We start from the raw sequence: 19,156 nt of genomic DNA, 5'->3' as shown, positions 1-19,156 counted from the left end.
TTTCAATATTTTAAACGTGAAAACTAATATTTTAAATCGCCTAGCCATTTAGTAAACCTGATCCTCTGTAAAGATCGATTTTTGCCACTTCCAGAAACACTAGCCAACTGTGCTTCTAGCTCTGTGGCTCACCATGGCAGCTACTGAATGAAAATACCTGGAGGGCTTGTTGGGACACAGATGGCAGAGCTCCACCCAGAGATGCTGATTCTGTGATTCTGTAGGACTGGAAAGGGGCCGAGCAATTGCATATCTAACAAGCCCCCAAGTAATGCTGATGCTTTGAGTCAGAGGGGACCACACTCTGCGAACCATCTGCCAGATGAATGGTCTGCTCTGAGCATGGTGGAAATCTCAACAGCGGTGCTGTCCATAGAAATATACTGCAAACTACAATTGTAATTTTAAATATTCTGGTATCCACATTTTATTCTTAAAACTGTTCTTTATTTTCTATTGAAATATATTTGACATATAACCTTGTATAAATTTAAGGGGTACAGTATGTTAATTGGATACATTTATATATTATGATGTGACTGCAATTGTAGCAATAGTTAGCACTTCCATCACCTCATATAATTATCATTTCTTTTTTTTTTTTGTGGTGGGAATAATTAAGATCTAGTTAGTCCCTTAGCAAGTTTAATGATTATGATACAATATTGTTATCTGTATATTGTGCACTAGATCTCAAGGACTTATTTACTGACTAGCTGAAAGTTTGGACCTCTAAACAATATCTTCCCTGGTAATCCACTTTACTCTCTGTTTTTGAGTCTGGTAGCCACATTTTATTTTATTTTATTTTTAAAAGATTTGCTTATTTATTTTAGAGACAGCAAGAGAGAAGAGCATGAGCAGGAGGGGCAGAAGGAGAGAGAGAGAGAATCTTTTTTTTTTTTTTTAAAGATTTTATTTATTTATTTGAGAGAGAGAGAATGAGAGACAGAGAGCATGAGAAGGAAGAGGGCAGAGGGAGAAGCAGAACCCCTGCTGAGCAGGGAGCCCGATGCGGGACTCGATCCCGGGACTCCAGGATCATGACCTGAGCCGAAGGCAGTCGCTTAACCAACTGAGCCACCCAGGCGCCCGAGAGAGAGAGAATCTTAAGCAGACTCCGCGCTGAGTGTGGAACCCAATGTGGGGCTTGATCCCATCACCCTGAGATCATGACCTGAGCTGAAACCAAGAGTCAGATGCTTGACCTACTGTGCCATCCAGGTGCCTCCCACATTTTAAAAAGTAAAAAATAAAAGGGTAGAATTAATTTTAAGAACAGATTTTATTTAAAGGGGTATATCTAGAATTATCAATATTTCAACATTGAACCAATCACAGATAGTGATGAGCTACTTTGCATTTTGTATTAAATATAAATGTACTTTGTATTTTTGTATTAAATGTTTGAAATCTGGAGAGGAGTCTGATGCTGATGACATGTACTATATTTGTTCTTTCAGTCATGTCATGGACAGGCCAAGAAGGCGTTAAAAGTGATTTTGATAAGGGCCAAAAAATTGCAAAAAGTGAACGTTCTGGGAATCAAATATTTACGCCAATCACAAGGTATGGAACTATTTTAAAGAATCATAGGTTGGCATAGTTGGAAGGTGCTGCAGAGATTTTTTGCAGCCAAATTATTGTTCCAGTGAGGAAACCTAGACCCAGGGGGATTAAGTGCTGGGCTACAGCTCCCCTGCTTCCAGCCTTGATATCCCCGGCAGTAAGAGTGAAAACAGGACCCCAGAACTTGTGTTCTTGGCAAGACTCCCATCCTTACCTACTCCTCAACACTTACAGCCTCATGATCACCATCTGCCTGGAAGCCACCAAGACTATTCTCATGTGACCTTTATCACTATCAGTGTCAGACACCCCAGGGCATTAGCCCCCTAGCTGCTTCTAATATGGCTCTGAAACCCCCCTACTGATGTCATCTCCCCCCTCCACCCCATCTTCTGAAACTCACTATCAGTTATTATTATTTCCCCTAAATCCTCAGTTTCTCTGAAAATTCCCCTCACCTGCTTGCTCTAGTCAGATCTGGATTTCATATGAGGACACCTCTCTCAAGAGAGAGTTGTCACTTCCCAAACTACCCGTGCTGGGTCCGAAGGTGGGTGCATGTCCTCTTTGCTCCTCATTGCTGTTTTCCCAGACGATTCACTTCTTCTCTAACCCCCTACTCCCCCAGCTTTGATTTTGATGTCATCAGGTTGTACAACTACTCTTTCTTGTACCACCATGTACTCTTACCCCCCACCTAAACCTGGGGCATGTCTTGTTCCCTGAATATGTTAGTTACTGACTGTCACTCTCTGTCATTCCTTCTTCTTCTTGGTGGTTTCAGTGCCATCGGGATGGCTTTCTAATACCAAAGCCTCTAGTTCCTCAAGCTCCTTGCCACCAATAGTCTTACCTTATATCCTATCTCAGCCTCTTAACCCATATTCTAATTTCCTTCTAGTCACTGCTCCATTTTTCTGCTTCCCTTTATAGCACAGCTCTTTGAGATAATTGTCTGCACTAGCTATCTCCACATTCTCTCCTCCCATTCTCTTGAACACACTTCAGTTGGGCTCTTATTTCCATAGTCCACAGAGGCTTGTCTTATTGAGGTGTGATGGCCTTTTGATGTGTCAACTAGGTTAAGCTAGGTTACTCAATCAAACAGCAATCAAGGTGTTGCTGTGAAGATATTGTAGGTGTGATTAAAGTCCATAATCAGTTGATGTTAAGTAAGGGATATATTTTAGATTATCTGGTGGGCCTCATCTAATCAGTTGAAGGACATAAGCTTCCCTGAAGAAAACAAATCTGCCTGTGGACACAAGCTTTAGCCCATGCCTGTGAGTTCCAGCCTATCTTTCCTGATGACCTGTCCTATGGAATTCAGACTTGCCTAGCCAGCCCCCACAACTGTATAATTCAATTCCTTGCAACAGGTCTCTTAATGTATATCTTCTAGTAGTTCCGCTTCTCTGGTTGAATCTTAACTGATAAATGAGGTTGTTCATGATTTCCAAGTTGCCAAATCCAATGGCAAAAATTCTCAGGTCTTACCTGACCTATCAGCAAAATGTGACACAGTGATCATTTCTTCCTCTTGGAAGCATTTTTCTCATTGGCTTCCAGAGCTGTGCCCTCTTCTGGTGACTCTCTAGCTTCTTCACACTTCCTTCTGGTGGTTGCTCCTATCTGTCCTAACTCTTAAGGTTGGAATGCCTCAAACTTATTCTCTTCTCTTCCTACACTTAATCATTCCATCTTGTATCTTTAAATGAAATGTGTATGTTGATGAACCTAGATGTTCACCTCAACTCCGTCAAATGCCTACTAGGCATCTCTACTGGGATATATAAAGGCATTTCCAACCTAACATGTCCATGATAGTTAATTTTATGTGTCAACTTGGCTATGCTATGCTGCCCAGATGTTTGCCAAACACCAGATTAGATATTGTGGTAAATGTATGTTTTCAAGATGCGATCAACATTTACATCACTAGACTTTGAATAAAGCCGATTATTCTCATAATGTGGCTGAGCTTTATTCAATCACTTGAAGGCCATAAGAGAAAAGACTGAGGTGCCCCTAAGGAAGAAGGGGTTCTGCTTCCAGACTACCTTCAGACTTGAGCTGCAAATCAACTCTTCCTTGGATCTCTAGCCTGCCTACCTGCCCTGCAGATTTCAGATTTGCCAGCATCCACAATTTCATGAGCCAATTCTTTAAAATAAATCTCTATATATATACACACACTCTACTTGTTCTGTTTCTTTGGAGACCCTGGACTAATACAGTATCCAAAACCAAACTCCTAATTTCCCCCCTGCCCCCACCCCCTCAATCCCTGCTTCCTCTCAACCTTCCCCACTATAGTTAGCAGCAACTCCAGTTGCTCAGATACCAACCACATCCAATTCATCAGCAAATCCTACCATCTCTCCCTTCAAACCAGATCCACGATCTGACCACTTCTCACCATTTTCATTGCTATCTCCCCAGTCTCTGCCACCATCACCTCATATCTAGATGAAAACCTCCTAGGTAGCCCCCTGTTTCTATCTTGCCCCTCCCATAGCTTTTCTTTACATGGGCTCAAGAGTGACTCCACAGTGGTTTCTCGTTTCATTCAGATGAAAAAGACAAGCTTATAAGGCTCCATATGACATGGCTATTATTGCCTCTTCTATAATCTCTCAGTCTCCTCACTCTGCTCACATTCTGGACATTCTCCTTCCTCAGGCCCTTTGCTCTTCCTGATCCCTCTGCTGGAAAGGCTCATCAGAAAGGATGAAGTTTGGCTGTAGAAGATGGAAGACCCCAAATAACTGTGGCTTAGATAAGATAGCAGTGTATTTCTGTCAAAGAAAATTCCAGGGGTCATGGCTCCAGGGCTGGTAGGCTGTTCTGTGGTCTCAGAGCCTCAGGTTTCTCCCACCTGGAAAGGATTTCATGCTCAGACCCCCTTATGGTCCAACCAGCATGAAGGAGCAAAAGGGACAGGAAAAAATGGGTCAAAAGAGAGACAACTGATATCTTATTTATTTATTTATTTATTTAACAGAGAGAGACATAGCGAGAGCAGGAACACAAGCAGGGGGAGTGGGAGAGGGAGAAGCAGGCTTCCCGCAGAGCGGGAAGCCCGATGTGGGACTCGATCCCAGGACCCTGGGATCATGACCTGAGCCGAAGGCATACGCTTAACGACTGAGCCACCCAGGTGCCCACAACTGATATCTTTTAAGGAAGGTTTGCTAAAACTGCCTCTGTACACTTCCCCTGACATTCCATTGCCCAGAACGTAATCACATGGTCATACCTTGCTTCATGGCAGCCTGGGAAGTGTATTTATTCTGAGGAGCCATGAACCTAGTGGAAATTCAGAAGTTCTATTCCTGAAGGAGATGAACAGAAGGATATTGGGAGGAATGCCAGCAGTCTCCATCTTAGTATCTATTAAAAAGACAAAGATGGGGCATCTGGATGGCTTAGTTGTTTAAGCGTCCAACTCTTGATTTCAGCTCAGGTCCTAACTGCAGGGTCGTGAGATTGAGCCCCACATCTGGCTCCACACCTAGCATGGATTCTCTCTCTCTCCCTCTGCCCCTCCCCTCTGCTTGTGCTCTCTCTCTCTCTCTCAAAAGCCAAACAAAAAAATGCCTAGTATGCCTTGGGCAAAGTGGTATGAAATTAGATTGGAGAGATAGGTGTGGCGGATTATTTCTAGAGATGGTTGCCAAAAATTCCTCCCATTCTTTGAACGCTTATGTCACTCCTCTAATCAAGAAGCAGGTCTATCTTCCCTCCCCTTGAGTCTGGGCTGCCCTTGTGACTTGCTTTGACCAATAGAATGTGGTGGAAGTGATGTTATGTGTTTTGGCTTAGACTTTAAGAATACTGGTAGCTTCCTTTTCTGTCCTCTGGAGATTCAGCTGCCAGGAAAAGACACTTGAACTTGCCCACTAATGCTGAGGGACCATGTGGAGAAGGAGAGGCCCAGGCAGCCATCCTGGCAGAGGCACCAGGCATGTAAGGGAAGCCATGTTGGACATTTCAGCCCCAGATAGGTTCCCAAACAAAGGCAGCCATACAAGTGATCCCAGCCTATACCAAATGGAGCAGAGAACTGACCAGCTGTTCTTTTGCTGAACCTCATGAAATATAATAAATTGTTGCTTGAAGCACTAAAGTTTTGGGATGGTTTGTTATGCAAGAGTAGATAATTCAAATAGCAGGGACCAGATGATGCAAAGATTTATAGGCTTGAGAAAGGTGTTTGGCTTTTATTTTTATTTTTATTTTAGTGCATTAGAGGATTTTAAATAGATCAGTTACACGATCTGATTTATACTCCAAGAGGGTTACTCTGCTACTATGTGGAGAAAGGGTTATAGGGCTTCAAGAATGGTTGGAAATGAAACCAGGAAGCTGCTCAGTTGTCAAAGTGACAGATGGTGGGTGAAAGTGACTATGTCCAGGGCAGTTAACCCAGTAGGGTTGAGAAGCGGTTCCATCCCAGAAATATTTTAGAGGAAGAGCCAATAATACTTTTTATTGATTAGACCAAGGGACCAGAGAAAAAGAGCAAGAAAGATTATTCTTAGAATTTTTTAACCTGAGTCTGGGAAGACAGTAATATCATTAATCACTAAATTGTGGAAGAGCAGGTAAACAAACAAACAAACAAACCAGGAATTCTGTTTTGAGTAAGGTAAGTTTGAAAGGCCTATTATAATCTAATGGCGGCTCTAGGTGGGGCTCAACAAGGAGGAAGTGCTGAACATAAACTGTATGACTGATGACTGAGGATCCTTCTGCTATTTCAAGGTAAGGCTGTGTTGCTTTGCCCTGCCCTTAGTTCAGGCTTCACTTTCTCATACATGTGCAAAATATTAGTGAACCCAAATATTAGACTTTCACACTGGGAGGTAAATTTTAAAAAAGCACATTGTCCTTGAGACAAAGTCTCAGGACTGTCTTCGTACCTGGCGTGGCCATGCAGTGGGCCTGGGATGATTAATGGACAGGATTGTTCATGACCCACTTATGGGCTGTTTCTTCCATTATAAACCCTTTGAAATCTGGAATGCTGGCTGGATTTCATTTCAGTTGGAAATGCTACCATTCTTTGTCTTTTTTTTTTTAATCATAGAACAAACCCAAACAACACCTCCCCCAAACTCTACAATCTATTCATATCTCTAGATGTTTTGTTATTAAAATATAGGGCATATTATAATATCTGTGTACCTATTTGTTAAAATATTGTCTTATTTTAAAATATTCATGATGGGAAATAAAGATCCAAAGCTGATTAGTTCTCACTGGTTTTGGTGATCAACTGATCATTCAAGAGTAACTTATTATAAGGGGCGCCTGGGTGGCTCAGTCGTTAAGCGTCTGCCTTTGGCTCAGGTCATGATTCCAGGGTCCTGGGATCGGGCTCCCTGCTCCGTGGGAAGCCTGCTTCTCCCTCTCCCACTCCCCCTGCTTGTGTTCCCTCTCTCACTATATCTTTCTCTGCCAAATAAATAAATAAAATCTTTTAAAAAAAAGAGTAACTCACTATGGAATATTCATGGCTTTTGTTGTTTATGTGTCTCACCAATAGGCAGTGCATGAGGAAAGAGGGAGCAAAACCTTAATACTTTTTCCTGATTGACTAATCCAATAAGCAGAAGTCAAGACTCATCTTTTTGTATGACATCAAGGAATTTGCTGTCTAATGGGGAAGTTAAGACACATACACAGGCATCCAGCACACTCTGGCCACTGGAAGTACTTTTTCTTTATTTTTTTAAACTGAAATAAATCCAATTTGAATTCTCTTCCCCAATCCCATTAACTCTCCAAGGCTGAGGACAAGCTCAGTGTAGCAGACACTCTTCGTGCCCTTCTCTTACGTGCATGGTTCCCCTGCAGTGAGTGGAAGCTTGTTCTCCCTGATTCCCTTGCATCACGGGGAAGCTTGTTAATGCTTCGTATCTCAAGCACCTGTAGCTTCTCTCCACGGGCTTTCTCCAGCCCCAGGAGCTTGCTCAGCCCATAAGGGGCAGGTGAAAGTGCTCTGAGGTTACTACTTCTACGAAGAACTCTCATTCAGTGAGAGGCGAAAGTTGGAGGACACATACCCTTGTCTTCGCCCCTGGTGGGACAACTCTGAGGTTAGTGCTGCATTTCCTTCACAAAGTCTCCTATGGGATTGAGTCTCAGTTGCCCCTAGCAGTAACAGCCCCCAGAATTATACCTTTATTGTTCTACACCCTCACCCCAATGCTTCATTATGTTTTATGGTGTCACCTCCCCAAAAATACTTGTCTGAGGGCCTACTTTTTGCAGAACACACGTAGACATCAAGCGTCACTTGATTGTCTTCTTGCCCTTCTTTAGAATGATGCAATGACACTGTGAGGCCCGGGGCGTGGGGGAGGTGCCCACTCTTCAGCCAATGCTGCCATTGTTCCTGTCCCAACCAGCATGGACTGGGCTCCGTGTCCAAGGCAGCCTTCTCTCTTGGCAGCTCCCTTCCTTCTGTAAGGGCTTATGAAGCAGTTGGGTAGCCTTCCCATCTGAGGTTCTGCCGCTGCCTGGGCCCTGGGTTTCTGAAAGCCGGTGTGTTTGAGGGCTCCAACAACACTTATAGCTTCTCTGCAAAAGCTGCAAAGGTGGGTTCTTGCCACTCTACTCCTCAACTCTGGGAGCACCTCCATCCCCTTCCCTCTCTTCCACTTAGCTTAAAAGATCAAGGGCCTGGCAAACCTTCTCTGTAAAGGGCAAGATAGTAAATATTTTAGACTTTGTGGGCCATCCAGTCTCTGTCACAACTACTTAACCCTTGCTGTTGTAACATGACAGCAAACATAGGTCATACGGAGATGGATGAGTGTGCCTGTGTTCCAATACAACTTTATTTATGGACACTGAAATTTGAATTTTATATAATTTTTATGAGTCAAAAAATGGTTTTCTTTAAAATTTTTTTCTAACCCCTTAGAAATGTAAAAACTATTCTTAGCTCATGGGCCATGCAAAAGCAGGTAGCAGATAGAATTTGGCCAGTGGAGCATAGTTAGCTGATCCGTGGGCTAGACTTTTAAAAGCAAAGTCCTATTTAGATTTTATTATGCTGCTGAACTCCTTTTTGATTAGTTTTATTTAAATCCTATCTAATGTTAGGAACGTGTTCAATCTCTCAATTCCTGACATAGTACCAACAAATAAATTCTTCTAGGGCAAGGATAATATCCCTTTGCATTTTCCCTATAGTAGCTTGTGTGGTGGTCTACGTTAGATTTAGTTATAATAGCACCAAAAGCAAGGAGGTTATTATTTGTTCTTTGCTGTGTGCTGTGGGACTCCATTGTTTCCTCATTTGAGAAGAAATGATAAAGCCCACACTAATGGGTTGCCATGACAATTAAATGACATTGTGTCTGGGGTGATGCTTTGTCAATTGTTATTGTAAAATGTCGGGGTATTGTGATCATGGTTCATATGTATTAGATATGATCTCTCACAAGGTGGTGGTTCTGTAGAGAAGAGAAATTTGGATTTTATTCTTTGATCTCCTGCTGTATAGTTTTGTGACCTTGGATTCAATAATTTCTCCATCTGTACAGTGGTGATAATGTTCTTGACCTGCCTGTAACATGGGAATTAAATGAGAGAGATTGTTAAATGCTATAATCATGGAAGATTTAACTCTGACATATGGGGTCTGTGCTAGGAGGGTATGTATGTTTACGTGTGGTTAGGCAGAAATCTAAGATGACAATCAATATTCCTGCCCCTTGCATATATACTTTGTATAATCCCTTCCTCTTGAGTGTGGGCAGGGCTGCATATGATGAACTTCACTTCCCTGATTAGGTTATATTACATTAGAAAGTTGAAAGAAGTTTGCAGATAAAATTAAGGTACCAAACCAGTTGACTGAGTTCATCAGAAAAGAGATTATTCCAGGCTACCTGAGCTAATCAAATGAGTCCCTAAAAGGGGCTTGGCCCTTCTTGGAAGAGGAGAAATACAACAGAGATCTGCTGCTGCTGGCCTTGAAAAAGTAAGCTGCCATGTTAAAAAGAGGACCTATAGATAAGGCCAGGTGGCAAGGAATTGTAGGCAGCTTCTAGGAGCTGAGAACAGCCAGCCAGGAATGGGGATCTCAGCCCTATAACTGCAAGGAACTGAATTCTGCAAACAACCCCTTGAACTTTGAAGGGGGTCCTGGGCTTCAGATGAGAACATAGCCCAATTGACCCTTGATTTCAGCCAGGTTAGACCTGAGCAGAGAACCCAGCCTGGACTTCTGACCTATAACCCTGTGAAATAATAAGTGGGTTTACAATAAATTTGTGGCAATTTGTTATGCAGCAATAGAGACTAATACAATGCGAACTTCCTGTTTAAATGGGGCGATGAGAATAAAGCATGTAAAAGATAAAAGTCTAAGTGATGTGGTCTGGGTTATAGGTTATGTATCCCATTCTGAGAAGGTCAGAATGAGGGAGGGTGTGGTGAGATGGGAGCTTCATAGACGGAAGATTCCTGAGGTCTGCCTTCCCTGCATGAAAGGAAGAAGAGGAGGAGTTTCCTTGGAGAATGTGGGACTGGAACACGGGAATTTTTTGCCTCCATATAGTATGAGGCCATAAAGACAAAGGAGAGAGTTTCAAGAATGAGGCAATGCCTCACTGACTGTGTCAAGCACCACTGAAGGCTTCAGATGAGCATGTAGAAGAGACCATCTGGCTAGGTGGAGGTCATCCATATTTTGTGCAATGTCAGTGGGCATGATGGGCATTTCAAAAGTGAGTTTACCTTAACAGTAAGGATGAACTGATATTCAACAAGAGTGCCAAGACAATTCAACCAAGAAAGAATAGTTTTTTCTGCAAATGGTGCTGGGATAACTGAATATATACAAAAGAATGGAGTTAGACCCACATTTCACATCACATACAAAAATGAATTAAAAATGGATCAAGAACAAAACGTTAAATGCTGAAACTATACAACTCTTAGAAGAAAAGAGGCATAAATCTTAGTGACCTTGGGTTAAGCAGTGGTTTCTTCCGAGATGATGCTGAAAGCACAAACAACAAAAGAAATAGATAAACTGGATTTCATCAAAATCAAATACTTTGGCACTTCAAGGACACCATCAAAAATGTGAAAGACAACTCAGAATGGCAAGGTGTTTTTGCAAATCCTATATCTGATAAGGGATTTGTATTTCAAATGCATGAAAGTTCTAATAACTCAATAATAAAAAGACAAATAACCCAATTTAAAAATGGGCAAAGCCTCTGAGTAAATATTTCTTCAAAGAAGGTATACAAATGGTAAATAAGCACATGAAAATATACTTAATAATAATCATCAGGGAAATGCAAATCAAAATCACAATGAGATACTACCACACACATGCTAGGATGGCTACAGTCAAAAAGACTGATAATAGCAAGTGTTGACAAATATGTGGAGAGACCAGGGCCCTCGTGCATTACTGGTTGGAATGTAAATGGATACAGCCACTTTGGGAAACAGTCTGGCAGTTCCTCAAAGGCTAAACACAGAGTTACCATCTGACTCAGCTATTCTATTGCCATGTATGAAAACATATGTCCACACAAAAAGTGGACCTGAATGTCCATAGCAGCATCATTCATAATAGCCCCAAATCAGAAACAACACAAATGTCTGTCAACTGATAAATGGACAAATACAGTATCTTCCTTTGAAGTTTGGTATATTAAAAAAAAATTATAATTTCCCTCTCTGATCAAAGGCATCTAATGAATATTATTAAACATCTTACTGAAAAAAACTTTGTTAATAAATCATTATTAGTATATCAACCTAGTACATTTTTTTCAAAAATATGAAATTGTATTCATACACCATGCAAAAATAATGAAGTGATAGGATTTAAACATTCCTAAAAGGGGTTATAGATATTGTGTATTACTGAGAAGTAAAATTTTCAATCTAAAAGGCAATAAACACTTTACAAATGTCACTCACTGAACACTTATGATATGCCCAGAACTGTATGCTCTTAGCATTTAAAATCTCCTTTAATTCTGACAGCAGCCCTGTGAGGTAGGTGGTGTTATGCCCTTTCTACACATGGAGGCTCAAATTCAGTGAGGTTAATTAAGCAGTGTGCTCAAAGTCCAAAGTGGGTAATAAATACTAGAGTTAGGACTTAACCCCTGGTCAGTGTGATGCCACAGCAGACTGTCCTTGGCCACACCGATTTCTACAAGTAGAAAGTTGGGTCTATCTTAGCTGAGTGTAGTTTTACCCATTTCCAGTTTGCTCAACACTATTATTGAACTTTACTGTAACATCCCTTGGGACTATTTATGTCCAATTTATTTATCTTGTAGTTTCTTTTCAGTTTGACAGCTGCCTGTGGGTGGATCTTTTTACTCCTTTCCCTGGGTGTAGCCTTTCCCAGTCCCTTGTCAGTTTTTCTCTTAGTGACTCTTGGATTTGTTCAGATCATTTTCTGTAGCTAACTTGGAGAGTTGGCCTGGAAAAAGCAAGAAGGGAGGAGGAAGAGGGCATATTCTGCATCAAACTCTGCCTCTCCTCAGTCAGCACAGGCTTTCCTGTTCTTCTATGAGAGGTGTGGAGAAAGGCCTTTGATTTAATTTTACACTCAAAATTCTCTTAGACAGTGATGCCATTTAACTGGTTCCTGCTTAGCAACAGGCTTCAGAGATAAGTTTTGTTGTTTTGGCATAAGGCCTTCTGATCTTCTGAATGTATATATGTGTTTTTTTTCATACTCATATTTTAATTTTTCCCAACTTGCTTTATACCACGAGCATAATCTACTTTCCTATATTTTTTTTTAAAAAAAACATGGTTTTAGGGGCACCTGGGTGGCTCAGTTGGTTAAGCTTCTGCCTTTGGCTTGGGTTATGATCTCAGCATCCTGGGATCGAGCCTCATGTTGGGCTCCCTGCTCAGTGGGGAGCCTGCTTCTACCTCTGTCTGCTGCTCCCCCTGCTTGTGCTCTCTCTCTCTCTCTCAAATAAATGAATAAAATCTTTAAAAAAAACCATGGTTTTAATGGAGATACATATAGTAGCAAAGCACTCAAGTGTTAAGAGTTTACCTACATAAACACCCATGTAATCACCACCTAGCTCATAGTTTTAAACCAGAAGTTCTCAAAATCTTTGGTCTCAGGGCCCTTTCACACTCTTAAATTGTTAAGAAAATCAAAGAGTTTTGCTTCTGTGAATTCTTTCGGTCTGTATTGCTATGTTAGAAACTGAAACAAATTTCTAAACATTGATCAATTCAATAAAAATAACAATGAATAACAATGATAAAACCATCACATTAGCATATAACTAGAATATTATTAAAATAGTGTATTTTTATTAAAAATACCTATATTTTCTAAAAAACGGTAAGAAGAGTGGCATTGTTTTACGTTGTTGCAAATCTCCTTAATGTCTGACTTCGTAGAATTCTGGCATCCTTTTTTTTCAGTCTGTTATGATATGTCATTTTCACTGAAGTATAAGAAGAAAATCTGGCTTCCCACAGAGATGGACTTGGGACAAGAAGACCTCAGAGTCCCTCTGAAAGGTGCTTAGAGACCCGCTGGTGCACAAAGGGGCCCTTGGTGTCTGCTCTAAGACCTTTCCCCTTCCCAGCAAGGAGACCACTCTTCTGACCTCCTCCAAGATTAGCATCACCTTTTCTTAATCTTCATGTTCCCAAGGCTTGGCCAGATCAGCTAGCTATCACTACATAACAAACCATCCTAAAACTCAGTGACTCAAAATAACATTTATTTACCATTTCTCATGAGTTTATGGGTTGACTGGGTGGGTCCACCAGCTTGAGAAAGGCTTGGTGGGTCTTGGATGCATGCTCATGCAGCAGCTGTCAGCTGGTAGGATGGAGGAGATGACAACATTCCACGCGTTTTCCCGCCCATCGGAGCCACCCTGTACCTTTTCTCATGGTAGTGGCAGAGATCTGAGAGAAGGAAAAAAAATGTGTCTCTGCTTGTGTCAAGTTTGCTGCTGTTCCATTGGCCAAAGCAGAGGACATTGCCAAGCCCAGAGCTGGTGCAGGAGGATGCTACCAAAGGACTTGGATACAGAAAATCATGAAAAATTGGGGCCATTAATGCAATCCATCTAATACTGGCATGGCCTCAAAGTATAGTTATAGATACTTTTTAGAAAGAGTGTATTACCCAGATTAAGAGTCTCTTATGGTTTGTCTCCCTCTCTGGTTTCGGCTTGTTTCATTTTTTCCCTCTCTTCCCCTGTGATCCTCTGTCTTATTTCTCAAATTCCACAAATCAGTGAGATCATATGATACTTGTCTTTCTCTGACTGACTTATTTCACTTAGCATAATACCCTCTAGTTCCATCCACATTGTTGCAAATGGCAAGATTTCTTTTTTTGATGGCTGCATAATTTTCCATGTGTGTGTATATATATATATTAATTTTAATGTCTTCTTTATCCATTGATCTGTTAAAGGACATCTGGGCTCTTTCCATAGTTTGGCTATTGTGGACATTCCTGCTATAAACATTGGGGTGCAGGTGCCCCTTTGGATCACTACATTTGTATCTTTGGGGTAAATACCCAGTTGTGCAATTGCTCGGTCGTAGGGTAGCTCTATTTTCAACTTTTTGAGGAATCTCCATACTGTTTTTCAGAGTGGCTGCATTAAACACATTAAAAAAGAAAAGAAGAAGAAAGAGGAATTTCCTATTCTATGCTATAATTTTCTTAAACCCAACCGTCTCCAAATCTTTAATACAGCTTTGTTAACTACTAACTTAGTAATGGTGTCTCTTCCCCCTGGTTGGGGAATAAAGTCTACACTTACATTTTAGAAAAAAATTAAAAATAAATAAAGAGTGTATTACTAGTAAAAACCAGTTGAAAGTGTAGAGCACAATAGTAGCCTTCTAATAAATATGTATATTTTTCCCTTCTAGGATGTTTATACCAATTCTGCTTTTTATTTTTTTAACAGAAATTCCAGTATAATTAACATACAGTGTTATATTAGTTTCGGGTGTGCAATATCATGGTTTACCAATTCTACTTTAGTCAGTACTCATCACAAAAAGTGCACTCTTAATCCTCCACCCCAGTAACCAACAGTTTACTCTCTATAAGTAAGAGTCTGTTTTTTGGTTTGTCTCTTTTTTCTTTGTTCATTTGTTTTGTTTCTTAAATATGAGTGAAATAATATGGTATTTGTCTTTCTCTGACTGACTTATTTCACATAGCATTCTACTCTCTAGATCCATCCATGTTTTGCAAATGGCAAGATTTCACTTCTTTTTATGACTGAGTAATGTTCCATCGTGTGTGTGTGTGTGTGTGTGTGTATGTGTGTATATATATATATACCACATCGTCTTTATTCACTCATCTAATAATGGACACTTGGGCTGCTTCCATAATTTGGCTATTGTAAATAATGCTGCTATAAACATAAAGGTGCATATATTTTTTTGAATTCATGTTTTCATATTCTTTGGGTAAATACCCAGGAGAGGAATTACTGGGTCATATGATAATTCTATTTTTAATTGTTTGAGGAACCTCCATACAGTTTTGCACAGTGGCTGCACCAGTTTGCATTCCCACCAATAGTGCATTAGGGTTTCTTTTTCTCCATATCCTCACCAACACTTGTTTCTTGTGTTTTTGATTCTACCCATTCTGACAGCTGTGAGGTGGTATCTCATTGTGGTTTTGATTTGCATTTCCCTGATGATGAGTGATGTTGAGCATCTTTTCATGTGTCTGGTGGCCATCTGTATGTCTTTGGGAAAATGTTTTCTCAGGTCTTCTGCCCATTTTAAAATGGATTATTTGTTTTTTTGGTGTTTAGTTGTATAAGTTCTTTATATATTTTGGACACTAACCCTTTATCAGATATGTCATTTACAAATTGTCGATCCAAAATGAACACTTTTTAAAAAAATTATAAAGAGAAAGGAAAAGAGTTTTATTTGAACCCAAGTTAGGACAGCTGCCTGGGATACACAGTCTTCACACACACACACACACACACACACACTCTCTCTCTCTCTCTCTCTCTCTCTCTCTCTTTCCCTCTCTCTCACAGAGAGTGCTCTGGGGAAGGAACATTTGGTACAGGGTTATAAATGTTTTTACATAAAGTGTTACAAATCGTCATGACATAAGACATTCCAGAAAATTACAAACTTTATCTTATGCTTCTAGTATGTGTAAGGTTGCAGGCTTTAGAGGTATGGGAACTTAGATTTTTTACTCTTTAGTTTGAAATGTTTCTTTTAGGTTATTTGCTAATGAAGCAGATGGACAATATGTCCTGGGGGCAGAAATAGAGTCCATGCTTTGAAGTTTGGTTGACTTATTCTGACCTTGGTACAAGTTAAAGTATAGTTTTCTTGGGAGCCCTAGGAGCAGGGCCCACAAACATTAAAAATTGAATATTTCTTATATCATTTCCCAATTTTGATCAATAATCTTTCCTCAGGGGCACCTGGGTGGCTTAGTCAGTTCAGCCTCGGACTCTTGGTTTTGGCTCCCATCATGTGGGATCAAGCCCTGCATCTGGGTCCATGCTCAGCAGAGTCTTCTTGTCTATCTCTCTCCCCCCGTTTGCTTGAGCCCACGCTCTCTCGCTCTCTCTCTCTCTCTCTAAATAAATAAAATCTTTAAAAAAAAATCTTTCCTCAGAGAGCACTGATGATCTATGTTTTGTTTTTTATGTCTCTCAGTGCCAAGGTGACTGGTTTATCTGCCCTGGGTCCATCAAGTCCCCTGTTGCTAGGTATGAATATTTATACCATTCTAAGGTTTCTCACTGGGGAAGAACTTACTGTAACACAAATGGCAGGAAGCTTAAAAGTTATATATGTTCTCTATTGAGTCCAACTGGAGAGCAACCAAGTTTGTGTGCTTGGCTAGATTGTCTGGTTTTATGTTTGGTAAAGCGTTTATAACAAAGACACATGGACAGTAAAAGAATTCCAGTAAGTACAATTTGAAGGAACCAATGTGATGTTGGAATAGACTCAGGAGAAAAAAAATCCAAAGAATTCTTTACATACATCTTGATAAAAGGGTAGGGAAATTTATGATTATTTATGAGGAAAGATGAAGCAGGTGCATTGAGCAAGCATAGATGCACCATATATCACATGTTCATTTTGGGAGGGAGACTTAATATTGGAACAAGGCTAAATTCAGTCCCTGATATCAGAAGGTAGGGCAAGAAGAAGGGAGTATGGGCATGCTTTAAGAGCTGGTAGAACCTGGATGGTGTCTTTGGCTTGTTGACTCAAGTAAGGAATGCAGGGCCTTGCTTGTTCATAGGCTGGAGCAGTATCAGTTGACTTTGAGTCTAGGCTCATACAGAGACAGCTAGTAAGTGGCATCTGAAAAGACACAATAGCTGATTGGGGAGAATGTTTCTCTGAAAAACAAGCTTTAATTTTTTTGCTAGTTTCAATTTCATTAACCTTATGGGGCACCGTTTTAATTCCCCTGTGAGTTATGATCATACCTCAATCTCAAAGAACTGGAATCATGACCACTCTGGCTACTTCCTTATTTCCTTGAGTAAGGTAGATTTTGGGTAAAGAGCAGTTTTTGTATATCTTAGCTATAGCATGCCTATGGGCAGGGCTAAGCAGAGGTTTCTAACCTGAGGTCACAACAGTAAGGGAAATAGAAGCAACATGGAGTCAGACATGCTGAGATTTTTCCTGTTATAATTTCCCATTATCAACACTTTATTCCATTTCTCTGGAACATTGGCAGAGGTCTGTCTTCTGTAACTGCTTCAAGTTGAATTAGGGGGATTTGACATGGTGCAGGATGCAACTTTTGGTTTCTTTTTCTAATGGAAGGAGTATCAGAGATAGTTCCTTATCTGAGAACTCGGATATTTTCCTATCTATTTAGTAGGATACAACATCATTAATTTCATCCCCAGCATATTCTAAGGAATACTAACCATATAGTCAAATTCAATTTTAGCATTCCCTCTCACATTGATCCAGGAGAAGAGATCAGTAAACCAGTTCCAGCCACCTTGGAAAAGGAGGGTGTGGTTGTCAAGGGCTTCTTGTAGCCAAGTGGCTTGCTGCCTGTCTTTATCTATCTGGATTCTTATTCCCAGGAGGAGTTAATATAGATGCAGCAAGTAGTGTTAGCTGTCATATAGACCCTGCCTTGTGCAGTAAGTAATTAGGTAATAAGAGGCATGTCTATGGAAACAAAAGAAAAACACAGGTTAATGTTTGGAACAGATCACAAACCCAGTGTCTGAGTCTCCAGTGCTGCTAGTGAGATTTGTAGATGTCAGACTGGAAGCATCTTCAGCTGGAGTGGGAGCAGGTAGCGGCAATCTGATGGATTTTTCTGGTTTGTAGTTCAAATGTCTCTGGTGATCTTTTGAATGGCTCCTAGGGCAACAGGTACTAAGATTGTCTATACATAAGCTCTTGTGGCAATTTCTCAGAAGTTTATGTCAAGTTGTCAAGCCTCAGTTTGCAGGGCGTTGGGGGAAAAAAGGTAGTTTGAGTTCTTCATGACTTTAAGACAAGAGAATGGGAGAAGATGGGAAACCTCAGTTTGGAGACTCAGAGCTGGATATTCGAGGAAACCAGAAGAATTCAGGATCCAGCTATGTTTTATAGGCAACCGACAAACACTCAAAGACAATCAACTAGAATCTAAGATCTACAAATGTGTGTCATTGAAATTTAATTTCTCTCTAAAATCACCCCCATTTCCTGTCAAAGAAAACTAAATGAAGACTAATTTATTTGTAAAATAAGTCTGGTTTTAATACACTGGGTCTACTTATTTACATAAGCACAGCAAGAATAGCAATTGACCATAGAGGTTCTTTAAATCTACTTTGTTGGAACTTCTTATAAGGAATTTCAGATTAAGCCTTTAACAGCTTTTTAAGGCCAGAAGCCAAGCCAAATATTTGCCATCAGACTTGCCTACAATACCTGTAGATTTGGGTGAATTCCTCTCTTCTCAAGTTCCCCAAAACATCTTGAGGTTCCTGCACCTGCTAGGAAGTAACATTCTTTACTCACCTGGTAGGGCTGCTGGGAACACTGTAAGCAAAGTATCAGGCCAACATTACCAAGGGACTCTATTAGCTCTATAAAGTCAACCTTAGTTACCTAAAGCTGTCTGGTCTTGGTCTATGTATGTATATCTCAAATACTACATTCCAGTCAGAGCCTTGGTAATATAATGAATGTTTCCAATTGTGTCCTGTTACAAGGAGAACAGATTCTCATTGAACCTATGCAAATAATTATAATTGCCATGATAGGAAGTATACTCATGGAGAGTTTCTGAATTCTGGGAAGTTCAGATAAGGAGAAAGATTAATGTTCCCATTTGTTCACAAAGAACTACTTTATCATACTTCTGTAAGTCATAGATACCTTAAGAGAAACAGTTTCCTAAATCAAGGGAGGTGGAGCAAGATGGTGGAGGAGTAGGAGACCTGGATTTCATCTCCTCTCAGGAATTCAGCTGGATAGGGATCAAACCATTCTGAACACCTACGAACTCAACAGGAGATCGAAGAAAAGAAGAGCAACAACTCTCTGAACA

General features: G+C 40.5%; 1 long non-coding RNA gene across 3 annotated transcripts; it reads left to right on the top strand.

The window, feature by feature from the left end:
* The first annotated feature begins 909 nt into the window (after nucleotides 1-909).
* On the top strand, nucleotides 910-11,320 carry LOC145723835 (uncharacterized). Of its 3 annotated transcripts, none has more exons than XR_014149161.1 (6): nucleotides 910-1,224; nucleotides 1,464-1,569; nucleotides 6,262-6,336; nucleotides 7,510-7,673; nucleotides 8,030-8,174; nucleotides 9,979-11,320. It is a non-coding gene; the product is annotated as an uncharacterized LOC145723835 (long non-coding RNA). The 3 variants fall into 3 exon arrangements; XR_014149160.1 differs by having other exon boundaries at nucleotides 7,121-7,673; XR_014149162.1 differs by lacking the exon at nucleotides 9,979-11,320 and adding an exon at nucleotides 9,129-9,946 and having other exon boundaries at nucleotides 7,121-7,673.
* Nucleotides 11,321-19,156: the final 7,836 nt, after the last annotated feature.

This window comes from Leptonychotes weddellii, chromosome 10, assembly GCF_054177405.1.
Source record: "Leptonychotes weddellii isolate Sample4059 chromosome 10, ASM5417740v2, whole genome shotgun sequence".
Classification (NCBI taxonomy): domain Eukaryota; kingdom Metazoa; phylum Chordata; class Mammalia; order Carnivora; family Phocidae; genus Leptonychotes; species Leptonychotes weddellii.
The sequence above is the reverse complement of the archived record's forward strand: the minus strand, read 5'-3'. Positions and strand labels throughout refer to the sequence as shown.